This window comes from Colobus angolensis, unplaced genomic scaffold, assembly GCF_000951035.1.
Source record: "Colobus angolensis palliatus isolate OR3802 unplaced genomic scaffold, Cang.pa_1.0 Scaffold298, whole genome shotgun sequence".
Classification (NCBI taxonomy): Eukaryota; Metazoa; Chordata; class Mammalia; order Primates; family Cercopithecidae; genus Colobus; species Colobus angolensis.
Window position 1 is genome coordinate 5,215,742 of NW_012116243.1, and position 13,204 is coordinate 5,228,945.

Consider the following 13,204-nt stretch of genomic DNA (forward strand, 5'->3'; position numbering starts at 1 on the left):
TTTATTTCACTGAGCAGTGGTTTGTAGTTCTCCTTGAAGAGGTCCTTGACATCCCTTGTAAGTTGGATTCCTAGGTATTTTATTCTCTTTGAGGCTATTGTGAATGGGAGTTCATTCATGATTTGGCTCTCTGTTTGTCTGTTACTGGTGTATAATAATGCTTGTGATTTTTGCACATTGATTTTGTATCCTGAGTGCTGAAGTTGCTTATTAGCTTAAGGAGATTTTGGGTTGAGACAATGGGGTTTTCTAAATATACAATCATGTCATCTACAAACAGGGACAATTTTACTTCTTCTTTTCCTAACTGAATACCCTTGATTTCTTTCTCTTGCCTGACTTTTCATACATTTGTTGGCCGTTTGTATATCTTCTTTTGAGAATTGTCTATTCATGTCCTTAGTCCACTTTTTGATGGGATTTTTTTTCTGTACTGATTTGAGTTCATTGTAGATTCTGGATATTAGTCCTTTGTCAGATGTACAGATTGTGAAGATTTTCTCCTACTCTGTGGGTTGTCTGTTTACTCTGCTTACTATTTCTTTTGCTGTGAAAAATCTCTTTAGTTTAATTAGGTCCCAGCTATTTATCTTTGTTTTTATTGCATTTGCCTTTGTGTTCTTGGTCATGAAATCCTTGCTTAAGCGAACATCTAGAAGGGTTTTTCCAGTGTTATCTCCTAGAATTTTTATTTTCAAGTTTTAGGTTTAAGTCCTCAATTCATCTTGAGTTGATTTTTGTATAAGGTGAGAGAAGAGGATCCAGTTTCATTCTCCTACATGTGGCTAGCCAATTATCCCAGCACCATTTGTTGAAAAGGGTGTCCTTTCCTCACTTTATGTTTTTGTTTGCTTTGTCGAAGATCAGTTGGCTGTAAGTAGTTGGGTTTATTTCTGCATTCTCTATTCTGTTCCATTGGTCTATGTGCTATTTTTATATCAGTGCCATGCTGTTATTGTGACTATAGCCTTATAGTATAGTTTGAAATCAGGTAGGGTGATGCCTCCAGATGTATTCTTTTTGTTTAGTCTTGCTTTGGTGATGCAGGCTCTTTTTTGGTTCCATATGAATTTTAGAATTTTTTTTCTAATTCTGCAAAGAATGATGGTGGTATTTTGATGGGGATTGCATTGAATTTGTAGATTGCTTTTGGCAGTCTGGTCATTTTCATAATGATTCTACACATTAATGAGCATGGGATGTGTTTACATTTGTTTGTGTCATCTATGACTTCTTTAAGCAGTGTTTTGTAGTTTTCCTTGTAGAGGTCTTTCACTTCCTTGGTTAGGTATATTCTTAAGAATTTTATTTTATTTTATTTTATTTGCAGCTATCGTAAAATGGTTGAGTTCTTGATTTGATTCTCCACTTGGTCTCTGTAGGTGTATAGAAGAGCTACTGATTTGTGTACATTAATCTTGTATCCAGAAACTTTGCTGAATTCTTTTCTCAGTTCTAGGAGCTTTCTTGGAGGAGCCTTTAAGGTTTTCCAGGTAAATGATCATATCGTCAGCAAACAGCGATGGTTTGACTTCCTGTATAGGATTTGGATGCCCTTTATTTCCTTCTCTTGTCTGATTGCTCTGGCTAGGATTTCCAGTAAATGTTGAAGAAGAGTGGTGAGACTTGGCATCCTTGTCTTGTTCCAGTTCTCAGAGGGAACGCTTTCAACATTTCCCCATTTGGTATTATGTTGGGTGTGGGTTTGTCATGGATGGCTTTTATTACATTGAGGTAGGTCCCCTGTATGCCAATTTTGCTGAGAGTTTTAATCACAAAGCGATGCTGGATTTTGTCAAATGCTTTTTCTGTATCTATTGAGATGATTATGTGATTTTTGTTTTTAATTCTCTTTATGTGGTGTATCACATTTATTGACTTGCATATTAAACCATCCCTGCATCCCTGGTATAAAACCCACTTGATGATGGTGGATTATCTTTTGATACGTTGTTGGATTCAGATAGCTTGTATTTTGTTAAGAATTTTACAATCTATATTCAAAGATATTGATTTGTAGTTTTCTTTTTTTTTTTCTGGTTATTTCCTTTCATGGTTTTGGTATTAGGGTGAATCTGACTTCATAGAATGAATTAGGGAGGGTTCCTTTTTCTCTATTTTGTGGAATAGTGTCAAAAGAATTGGTACCAGTTCTTCTTTGAATGTCTGGTACAATTCTGCTGTGAATCCTTCTGGTCCTGGACTGTTTTTTGTTGGTAATTCTTTAATTACCATTTTAATCTTGTTGCTTGCTATTGGTCTGTTCAGGGCATCTAATTCTTCCTGATTTAAGCTAGGAGGTTTATATTTTTCCAGGAATTTATCCATCTCTTCTAGTTTTTCTAGTTTATGTGCAAAAAGGTGTTCATTGCAGCCTTGAATGATCTTTTGTATTTCAGTAGTGTCAGTTTTAATATCTCCTGTTTTGATTCTTAGTGAGGTTATTTGGATTTTCTCTCTTCTTTTCTTGGTTAATCTTGCTAGTGGCCTATCAATTTTATTTATCTTTTCAAAGAACCAGTATTCCCCAGGATAAACCGTATGGCAGGCGACAAAATAGGCTACAATACATTTAAAAGGATTAAAACACAGAGCATTTTTTTTAACATACAACAGAATAAAGTTATAAATGAATAAAAAAAGAAAATTTAGAAAATTCATACGTATGGAGAATTAAGCAATACTTTACTAAATAAGCATTTGGTTCATGAAGAAATAACAATGAAAATTGGAAAATACTTTGAAATAAATTGAAATTAAAACACTACAGACCATAATTTTAGTGTTTTTATTGCTAACACTTGGAAGAAAACATAACAAAGTTATTAAAAAGTAAAGTTCAAGTCAATAACGTAACCTTCCACCATTTATGAAACTAAGAAAAGTAAAGCAAGATAAACCTAAAGCCAGAAGAAATGAAATAAGCTTAGAGTGCAGATAAATAAAATAGAAAATAGTAAACAATAGAGAAAATCAATAGAACCAAAAGTTGGTTCTTTGAAAAAGCAACAAAAATGACAATCCTTTAGCTACATTAACCTAGAATAAAAAATGGAAGTTTCAAATTTTTAAAATGAGAATGAAAGACGTAACATTATTTCTAACTTGCATTAATAAAAAAGTTTATAAGGGAACAAATATAAACAATCACATGGCAACAAAACAGATATCCTTATTGAAATAGATGAGTACCTAGAAGCCAAAAACTAGAGAAAATGACACAAAAAGTAATAGAAAACCTGAATAGACTTATAACAAGAAACCAAATCAGTAACAAAAAAAAGTCTCAAAAACAAAAGTGTAGCATAGGATGGCTTTATGAATAAATTCTACCAGATATTTAAAGAATTAACATCATTTTTTAATAAATATCTCACTTAATTCTATGAGGCTAGTATTTTCCTGATACCAAAGCCAGGCAAATAAATAATTTTTCAAAAGACTTATCTATATTATAAATATAGAAATAAAAATCTTAAGTAAAATACAAGCAAACCAAATCTGGCAACATATTAAAAGAATTATACACCATGACCAAATTGAGTTTGTCCCAGGGATGAAAGGTTGTCTAACATCTGAAAATTAATGTAATAAAACATGCCAACAGAACAATAAACTAAATGACACGATCTCAATAGATACAGAAAAGGCATTTGACAAAATCAACACACTTTATAATAAGAGAACACTTATCAAAATAGGAATATAAGGCACGTCTTCAACCTGATAAACAGTATATGTGAAAGAGCCAAAAGATAACATCACATGTAAGGGTGAAAGACTGAAAGCTTTCCCATTAAAATCAGGAACAAGGAAAAGATATCTCTTCTTGCCACTTTTATTCAATATTGTACTGGAGGTTCTAGACTGGCAATCAGGCAATAAACAAATGGTATTTAGATTAGAAATGAGGAAGTAAAACTATTTTTGTTTGTAGATGGTATGATCTCATATATAAAAAATCCTAATATGCACAGATAGAAAAATATTAGCACTAATAAGTGAATTCATCAAGATCATGGGAAACAAGGCCAATATATAAAAATTAATTGTAGTCTGGGCACTGTGGCTCATGCCTGTAATCCCAGCACTTTGGGAGGCCAAGGCAGGTGGATCACAAGGTCAAGAGATTGAGACCATCCTGGCCAACATGGCGAAACCCTGTCTCTACTAAAAATACAAAAATTAGCTGGGTGTGGTGGCATGCGCCTATAGTCCCAGCTACTCGGAAGGCTGAGGCAGGAGAATTGCTTGAACCCAGGAGGCAGAGATTGCAGTGAGCTGGGATCACGCCATTGCATTCCAGCCTGACGACCGAGTGAAACTCTGTCAAGAAAAAAAGAAAGAAAGAAACAAAGAGAGAGAAAGAAAGAAATTGTATTGCTGTACACTACCAATGAACAGCATGAGAAAGAAAATAAAGAATGTTCAATTTGCCATAGTATCAAAAATAATACTTGGGAGTAAAGTTAACAAGAGAAGTACAAGACTTATACACTAAAAATTACAAAATATCATTGAAAGTGATTAAAGACCAAAATGTATGAAAAGACATTCCCTATTTATGAATTAGAACACTTGATGTTAAGATAATAATACTCTGAATTAATCAACCTATTCCACACAAACCTTACCAAAACACAAGCCTTTTATTTTGAAGAAACTGGCAAGTTGATTCTAATATCATATGGAAATGCAGTGGAACAAGAATAGCCAAAACAATCTTTAAAAAGAATGACAAAACTTTGAAGACTCTACACTTCTTTAATTTCAAACTGTGGGACTGACACAAGCAGAGGCAGATCAATTGAATAGAATTGAGAGTCCAGAAATAAACACCCATTTATGAGCAATTGATTTTCAACAAAGGTGCCAAGACAACTGAAGGGAGGATAAAATTCTTTTCAATAAATAGTGCAGGGACAACTTGATATCTACTTACAAAAAAATGAACATGGACTTTTGTCTCACATCATATCAGAAGTTAACTAAACTGCATCAAAGACCTCAGTGTAAAACTAAAACTGTAGCTAAAACTATAGATCTCTCAGAAGAAAAATAGGCGTAAACCTTTGTTACCATGGATTAGGCAACAGTTGCCTAGATACAACAACAAAAGCAAAAACAACAGACAAAATAAATAAATTTCACTTCATCAAAACTAAAAGCTTTTGTACTAAGATAAACTCTATCAAGAAAGTGAAAATCCACACAATGGGAAATAATATTTGCAAATCATATATCTGATAAGGGGCCTGTGACCAGAATATACAAAGAGTTTTTACAACTCAATAACAGACAACGAACCCAATTAAAAAGTGGAAAAAGGGATTTAAATAGATTTTTTTTAAAGAAGGTAAACACATGGTCAATATGAATGTAAAAAGACATTCAACATCATTCATCATAGGGAAATACACATTAAAAACACAGCAATATACCTTTCACTTTTTTGGTAGCTTAATTAAAAAGACAGATAATAGCAAGTTTTAACATGCATGTGGAGAATTGGAATTATACATTGCTGATGGGTATATAAAATGGTTTGGCTGGTTTGAGAAAATTTAACAGTTTCTCAAAAAGTTAAATTCTATGTAAAATGTCCAGAATACGCAAATCCACAGAAAAGAAAGTAGATGAGTGGCTGCCAGGGACTGGAGGAAGAGAGGAATTGGAGAATGTTTCCTAATGGTAAAAGATTTCATTTTAGATTAATCAAAATAATCTGAAATTAGGTTGTGGTAGTAGTCATACAACTTTATTAACATACTAAAAAAGGACTGAATTGAGGTATATTTTGTGGTACATGAATTACATTTTATCTTTCTAGAAACCTTCCATTAATTAAAATTAGATGGAAGGAGGTTGTAAAAGTGAGAGAAGAAATTAATTAAAGTAAAAAACAAGGTTAAAAGTGAGGAATAAAATCAAAATTTGGCCCTCTGCAAAGATTTAAAATACTATTTTGGTGAGATTTTTAAAGTAAACAAATTCGAAATATGGGAAAAGTAAGTAATACTAGGAAGGAAAAAAGTAATAGAGATTAAAATTATAAATAGAGATTACTATAGCCATTGTATACCAATAATTTCAGTCTAAACAAAATAGACAAATTACTTAAATTAAGAAGCAATTTGAAATTTTCCTATTTAATAAAAATACTTCAGTGCAATCATAGACAATTGCCAACAAACATGCAAAAAAACAGATCATTCCAATTGTACAAAAACCTTGAGAGGATAAAGAATGAATATTTTGGATAATAAAAGCAGATAATATTATTAACAGAAAGGAAAATTACAGGACAATCTTATACATGCACATAAATGCAAAATGTAACAAAACAAGTAAACTGAATATGGTAACAATTAGGAAAATAAAACCATTTGGAGTTATACCAGGAGCGTTAGTGTCATCAAATGTTACATAACAAATCAAAAATTTTAAAAATATATCTTATTAATGGAGAATATGATTTGATAAAATTAAATCACTATTCATGATAAGATATCATAGTTAACTAAAAACTAAAGATTACTTCATATTCTGATAAATAACATCTACCAAAATACTACAACAAACATTCTTATGGCAAAAGTTTCAAACCATTCTCTTTACTTTAGGAAAAAAGACACTATTATTGCTTCCATTCAAAATTTAATATAGTACCCAAATATGTGGCGAGTCAAGAAAAACATGCTTTAAGTATTTGAAAGGAAGAATAAAACATTCTCATTAGTCACAAATTTCACTAAGAACCAATACTCTACAGAGAGATATTAGAGATTTTAGAAAATTGGTTATATATAAGATAATTATACCAAAATATATTATCTTTTATGCTTTTGCAACTCTTAGAAGACACTTAAAAATTTTTGAAGCCACATTTACTAATTATAAGTTAAATGATACAACGTCAGGGATTTGCCTCAAAATAATGTGGGGTTGGTGAGAGAGAATGAGAAGCAGGATACATAATCACAGACGGGCTATGATTGATAACTATTGAGGCTAGAAGTTATAGAAAAGGGGATAAATTATAATACAGTCTCTACTTTTCTACCTGTCCTAAAATTTTTATAATGACAATTTGTAAACAACAACAACAACAACAAAACACCCATATGAGAAAAAAATAGAATTAAATTCCCCCAGCATAAGCTAATCTTTATGGAGGAAATCTTAAAACTTTTTTAAAAAATTATTTTGAAATTTTTAATTGAATGAAGAATTACACCATGTTCCTAGAGATGAAAACTTAGTATTGTAAAGGAGCTAATTTTCTAAAATTAATTAATAAATTTAATGCAATTTAAATCAGAATCCTTAAAAGCTATTTCAAGAAACACCAGTCTAATTTCAAAATGTATACAGAATATTGCATGGCTCAATAGCCAAGACATTGCAAAAAAAAAAAAAAAAAGTAGAATTGCCTTACAAATTATAAAGACTTACTATAAAATTGAAATGACATGATATTAACATAGAAATTAATACATTCACAAATGGGACAAAAAAGAGAGCCCATATGAAGGCCATTGTCTACATGGAAATTTGATATGCAATGTATATGGCATTGGCTGATCAATATGAATGAACAATTGTCAATAAATGGTGTCTAAATATTGGCTATTCTTATGGAAAATATATCCCTAGATTTCTATGGAATGCCATGACCTCAAATCTTTTAATGGCTTAAATATGAGCAACAAACTTTTTTAGCTCTTGGGAAAAAGTACAGACAGATATTTTTTATGATATAGACATGGGGAAGGATTGCTTAATTGTGCCAAATATCTTTTTTTAAAAAAATACTTTAAGTTCTGGGGTGCATGCACAGAACATACAGGTTTGTTACACAGGTATACACGTGCCATGGTGGTTTGCTGCACCCTTCAATCCGTCATCTACATTAGGTATTTCTCCTAATGCTATCCCTTCCCTAGCACCGCCCCCACCCACCAACAGGCCCCAGTGTGTGATGTTCCCCTGCCTGTGTCCATGTGTTCTCATTGTTCAACTCCCATTCCCCTGCCTGTGTCCATGTGTTCTCATTGTTTAACTCTCACTTATAAGTGAGAACATGCAGTGTTTGGTTTTCTGTTCTTGTGTTAGTTTGCTGAGAATGATGGTTTCCAGTTTTATCCATGTTGCTGCAAAGGACATGAACTCATCCTTTTTTATGGCTGCATAGTATTCCATGATATATATGTGCCACATTTTCTTTATCCAGTCTATCATTGATGGGCATTGTGCCAAATATCTTAAGTATTAAGTTCAACCTCATTAAAACCATAAAACATCATAAATGATCATAAAACAGCATAACAAATATAAAAAGCCAAATTATAATTCAATCAATAAAATAAATAAGCCAAAAACATGTGCAAATGATAAGAATAGACATTTCAGGAGTTAAACAATAGCGAAATAAGTATATGAAAATAATGGAACCCATTAAAAATCACTACACTGAACTATTTTTGTTTACCCACTAGATTGCCAAAAATAACCAGCTCTATAGTACTACATGTTGATGAGTATGTGGAACAATGGGAAGTCTTATAAATGCTGGTGAGAGTATAAATCAATACAACCCTTCAGAATGCAGGGAGGGAAATAGCATTACCTTTAAATTTGTACATGTACATATCGTATGACCCAGAAATTCCACTCCTAGGTATAGTCTAGAAAAAGAGTGCCATATGTCACCAGGAGTCTGTATAAAAACATTGATCACTGCTTTGATTCAATAACGAAAACTAAAAAGAAATCCTGAATGTCCATTGACAGAGACATTGGAAAATACCTTATAGTGTATTCACACAATAAAATACACTTCAATGAAAATAATTTAATTACTGTAACTATGTATAACAACATGGGAGAATATCTGAACCATAATATTGATTAATCAAAAATAATTAAAAATTCTGAATACTATATATAGTATTATTTATATAAAGCATATTATCAAGCTAAACTAGATAATACGCTACTCATGGAAACATACATTTATTGTAAGTACTCTTACAAAAATAAGTGAAAGATAAACAAATTTAGGATAATGGAATTATAACTATGAAAGCAGTAGGAGAATGGAATTGTGGATAATTTTTACTTTTGAAGTTATATGGTAGGCTTATAAGTATTTGTTATTTTAATTAAACTTCATAACTTCATTTATGTTGCATATATTTTTATATATTAAATATTACATACAATAAATTGAAGCCTCAAAAATTAAGTAATTTTAGAAGATCACAGGAAATAAAAGGACAAATCTGTGGTTTAAAGTAGGTCTGCCTTACCCATATATGTTAACATTCTCCTTTCCTCTATTCCAGTGGTTCTCAATCTTGCCTGTATACTGGAATCACCTAAGGGAGTTTTAAAATAATGATGCCAAGTTTCTGATTTAATTGGACTGGGGAAGGATCTCAACATCAGGATTTTTTAAAGTTATCCCAGGTAATTCTAATGTGCAATAAAGTATAATAACTGTTGATCCATTTTAAAATAATGTTGCAGAGACAATCTGTCTTGGTTGAAAGAACAAAATGAAAATGTACATCTTGATTATAAGAAACATTATATTTACCCCCAATGTCCTATTTTGTACTATGGGAATGTTGAAATGAAAACGTAAGTCTTTACGGATATAAAAATTATGATTCTCTAATCCAAAAAAACTAGATGAAGTGAGAACATATATTAGTACAACAATAAATACAAACCAAAATTGAATAAAATATTTTCTTTGACTCCAGGAAATAAACACAGACATTGCTGGGATACTATGAAAATAAACGAAATGAATGTCATTAACTTAATGTCACATTTGCAAACTTTATAGTTACTAGAACTAAAATGAAAGTGATCTTCTGGTCTTTTTTGAATAATGATAAATCTATTATTAAATATCAATTGAATAACATAAATATTCGTTAAATACAAAAGAACAAATGTTCACTCGCTTTGATAGTAAAGAACCATTCATACTGACAAATAAATAATAAAACAAAAATAAGCATTTCATGCACAGAGGCAGGGTATACTTTTTGCATTATTTTTCAAGTTAGATATAATTATTTATAATTCAATCCTGTAGCTTCCTGGGAAAATTGCATTCAAATCACAAAATTATAACAAAAATTTTCACTCACAAATGATTGAAAATTTAGAGGTTTTGTTAATGAATTTTACAATTATTGTGATAGTTTTATTTTGTAGTTTATTTCAAGAAGATTTTCATTATATAAAGTTAGGTATATTGAATTTACTTGTACAATATCTAAACTCTTTAATAACTTAATGATCATTAATGCAGTTTTACTTCATAAAAACAATTGCTACTTTTTCATATCAAGCTCCTTGCATAGAAGCTGCAAAATTTTAATGAAATGAAACTCATGAACACTATTACTCACTAGATTTTGAGATTAGAAGAAAGTGATTTTCATATCTGTAATGCCTTATGTTTTTATTTCAATGCTGCATTTATAGAAATTGTTTTAGGATGCCATCATGTGGCATAATGACCACATTCAAAAGGTAAATGCAGACAAATGTGGAATATATGCCAATTACAGCAATGCTATAATTTTCCTAATAAAATTTCATCCTGTTTAAGAATTTATGAGAGAATGGTAGAACAGATGTCTCAGATGAGAGGACACATGCAGTTCTTTCATAACCCAGATATCTCTTTGTCTGCAAGGCTCATAAGGAGAAACAGATATTATAAAATCATAATCTTGGAAACAACAGAGTTAGGCTGATTAATAATCTTTCCCTTTACCAAACTTAATAATTGGATGAAGCCATCTGATACTCCCAATTTTTGAGAAAAAAATATTTTGCTTTATCTGTTTGATTCTAAAGAATATAATTCTATGTCACTCAGCTACACTAAGAGAGAACACAGAGGAAGAAACAGAATAAATCCATATTTTGATATTGAATGAAAAAGTACCTTGTCCTAAATCTACTGAGTACTGTATTTGGTGGAAACAGAAACAGAAAAAGGAATTAAATTCCTAGGATCTGGCGATTTACTTTCTGACTGATCAACAGTAAATCAATTCACTTAGTGGGCCTTAGTTTCTTTGTCTTTCAAATAAGGAATTTGGATCAGATATATCTATGATCTCCTCCAAATCAATAAATACTCCATACTTTCATATTCCCTCACACTTTAAAAAAACCTTGTGAGCAATGCCAACCATACATTAATAAATAAATATCATTAATAAATGAGTATTGAAAACCTGTGGCAGAAATAAAGAAAAGATGTTGGGAACTGAAGCACAGTTCAGTATAAAAAGGCAATAAAATTACATGATAAAATGTTTTCTAATCTATAATTATTATAGATTTCACAGAAGGCAAAGATGAACAATGAAGACTAGAAGACTCAGCAGCTTTGTGAGACATGAAACCTGAATTGAGTATAGATAATAGGATTTGGGTAGACTTGCATGAAAGAACATTCAAAGTGAATGAGAAAGAATATACAAATGGAAGACCAACCAGCAATGGAAACAAACAAACAAAGAGACAGGGGCTTTCTATACTAATCAAACAGGTTCTATTTGACCTGAAGGATATTTTAATAAGGAACTTTCACACAAAAAATCCATATTTTCAGCTTCCCTTGGAAGAGCAGATCTGACAACAATGACTCAGCACCTAAATGGCAAAAGCTAGTGAAGTTGATCTTTGATATACCCCATGCTTTCTCCAGTCTACCTCAATATGTAGAACTTTCTGATGTTTCCCCAACCTGGCCTACTTTACACACTTATGGTATTTTTCTATGCCTCCAGGTATTAATTTGAATATCCAACCCTTGGATATGGGTCATATAAGACAAAGTGGAGGGAACGAGAACAAATTTAAGTGATTGGATGAAGCCATCTGATACTCCCAATTTTAGAAAAGAAGATATTTTACTTTATCTTTTTGACTCTAAAGAATCTAATTCTATGTCACTCAACTATTAATTTGAATATGCAACCCCTGGGTATGGATCGTATAAGACAAAGTGGAGGGAATTAGAGCAGAAGATAGAAAATAAATTAAGAGAGTTAGTACTTTTAATGCCTCATAACAGTTTAAATGCATTTCTTTTATCAAACCTAAGTTAAAGACTCTTGAAATAAGCATGGGAAATCAAGTAATGTATATGTAAAATAAAGTATCCCAAATCTGGAAGCATTTATACTCCCTAATATTATAAAATGAACTTTGTATTAAAGCAAGTAGAAAATTACTATGTCTGCTTTAGTCAATAAACTATTCCCTGTAACTGCCTCATTTAATTCAAAATAAGAATAAAGAAACTGAGGATGGAATTGATCAAAATAAAAACAAAAACAAACTAATCATCTCACTAAACAGAGGCTGTGCATATTTAGATTACGTGACTTGCTAAGTCCTATCTGGATCAGAATCTTCCTCAGCTATTTTCATATGGGAGCCTTAATATTAAAAATAATCATTTTCCCAATTCTAGTACCAAGAATGAAAGTAGCTTAATTTGAACTACCCTCCCAGAAGGTGACAAACTCTGGATAAAGTATATAAGCTAACTATTTAAAGCACCAGAGAGCAACCAAAAGGAGGCAGAAATTGAAGGGGATTGGATTCTTGAAAGAAAGGGAATGCAACTGGGTGGTAATATAAACATTTATGTGACTTCACTTAAGGGAACACTAAAGTCTTCCCCTATGCAGAATGGCTAATATTCAAGGGGAAACCTACAGGTGTATTGCTTTAGGTGTCAGAGAAGTTTGTGTCTTCCACAGCAGATGGAAATTAACAGAGAAAGGCCCAGAAAGCAGGACTTTCTATAACTAAGGGACTTTTCCTAAGACTAAGAGCTAAACTAAAAAGACCCTCCTAATGAAGTGAAAAATCAAACCTCTATAAGTTCAAGGAGATCAGCCAAAAATTAAATTGCTAGCTATAACAAAAGTCATAACTCTTCACAGAAAGTTACTGGAATCCAAAGTCTCTACAATGTTCTTACATATGATATGATACAATACTAAGGAGGCTTTGATATGTTGAGGATGCTTACAGTAATACCTTAAACAACCACTAAATATAAAATAAAATAGAAGTATGACCAAAAAGGGGGGCAATAAATAAAATAAAATGGAATAGTAAAACATTTCATTAACCCAAAATACGATAGAAA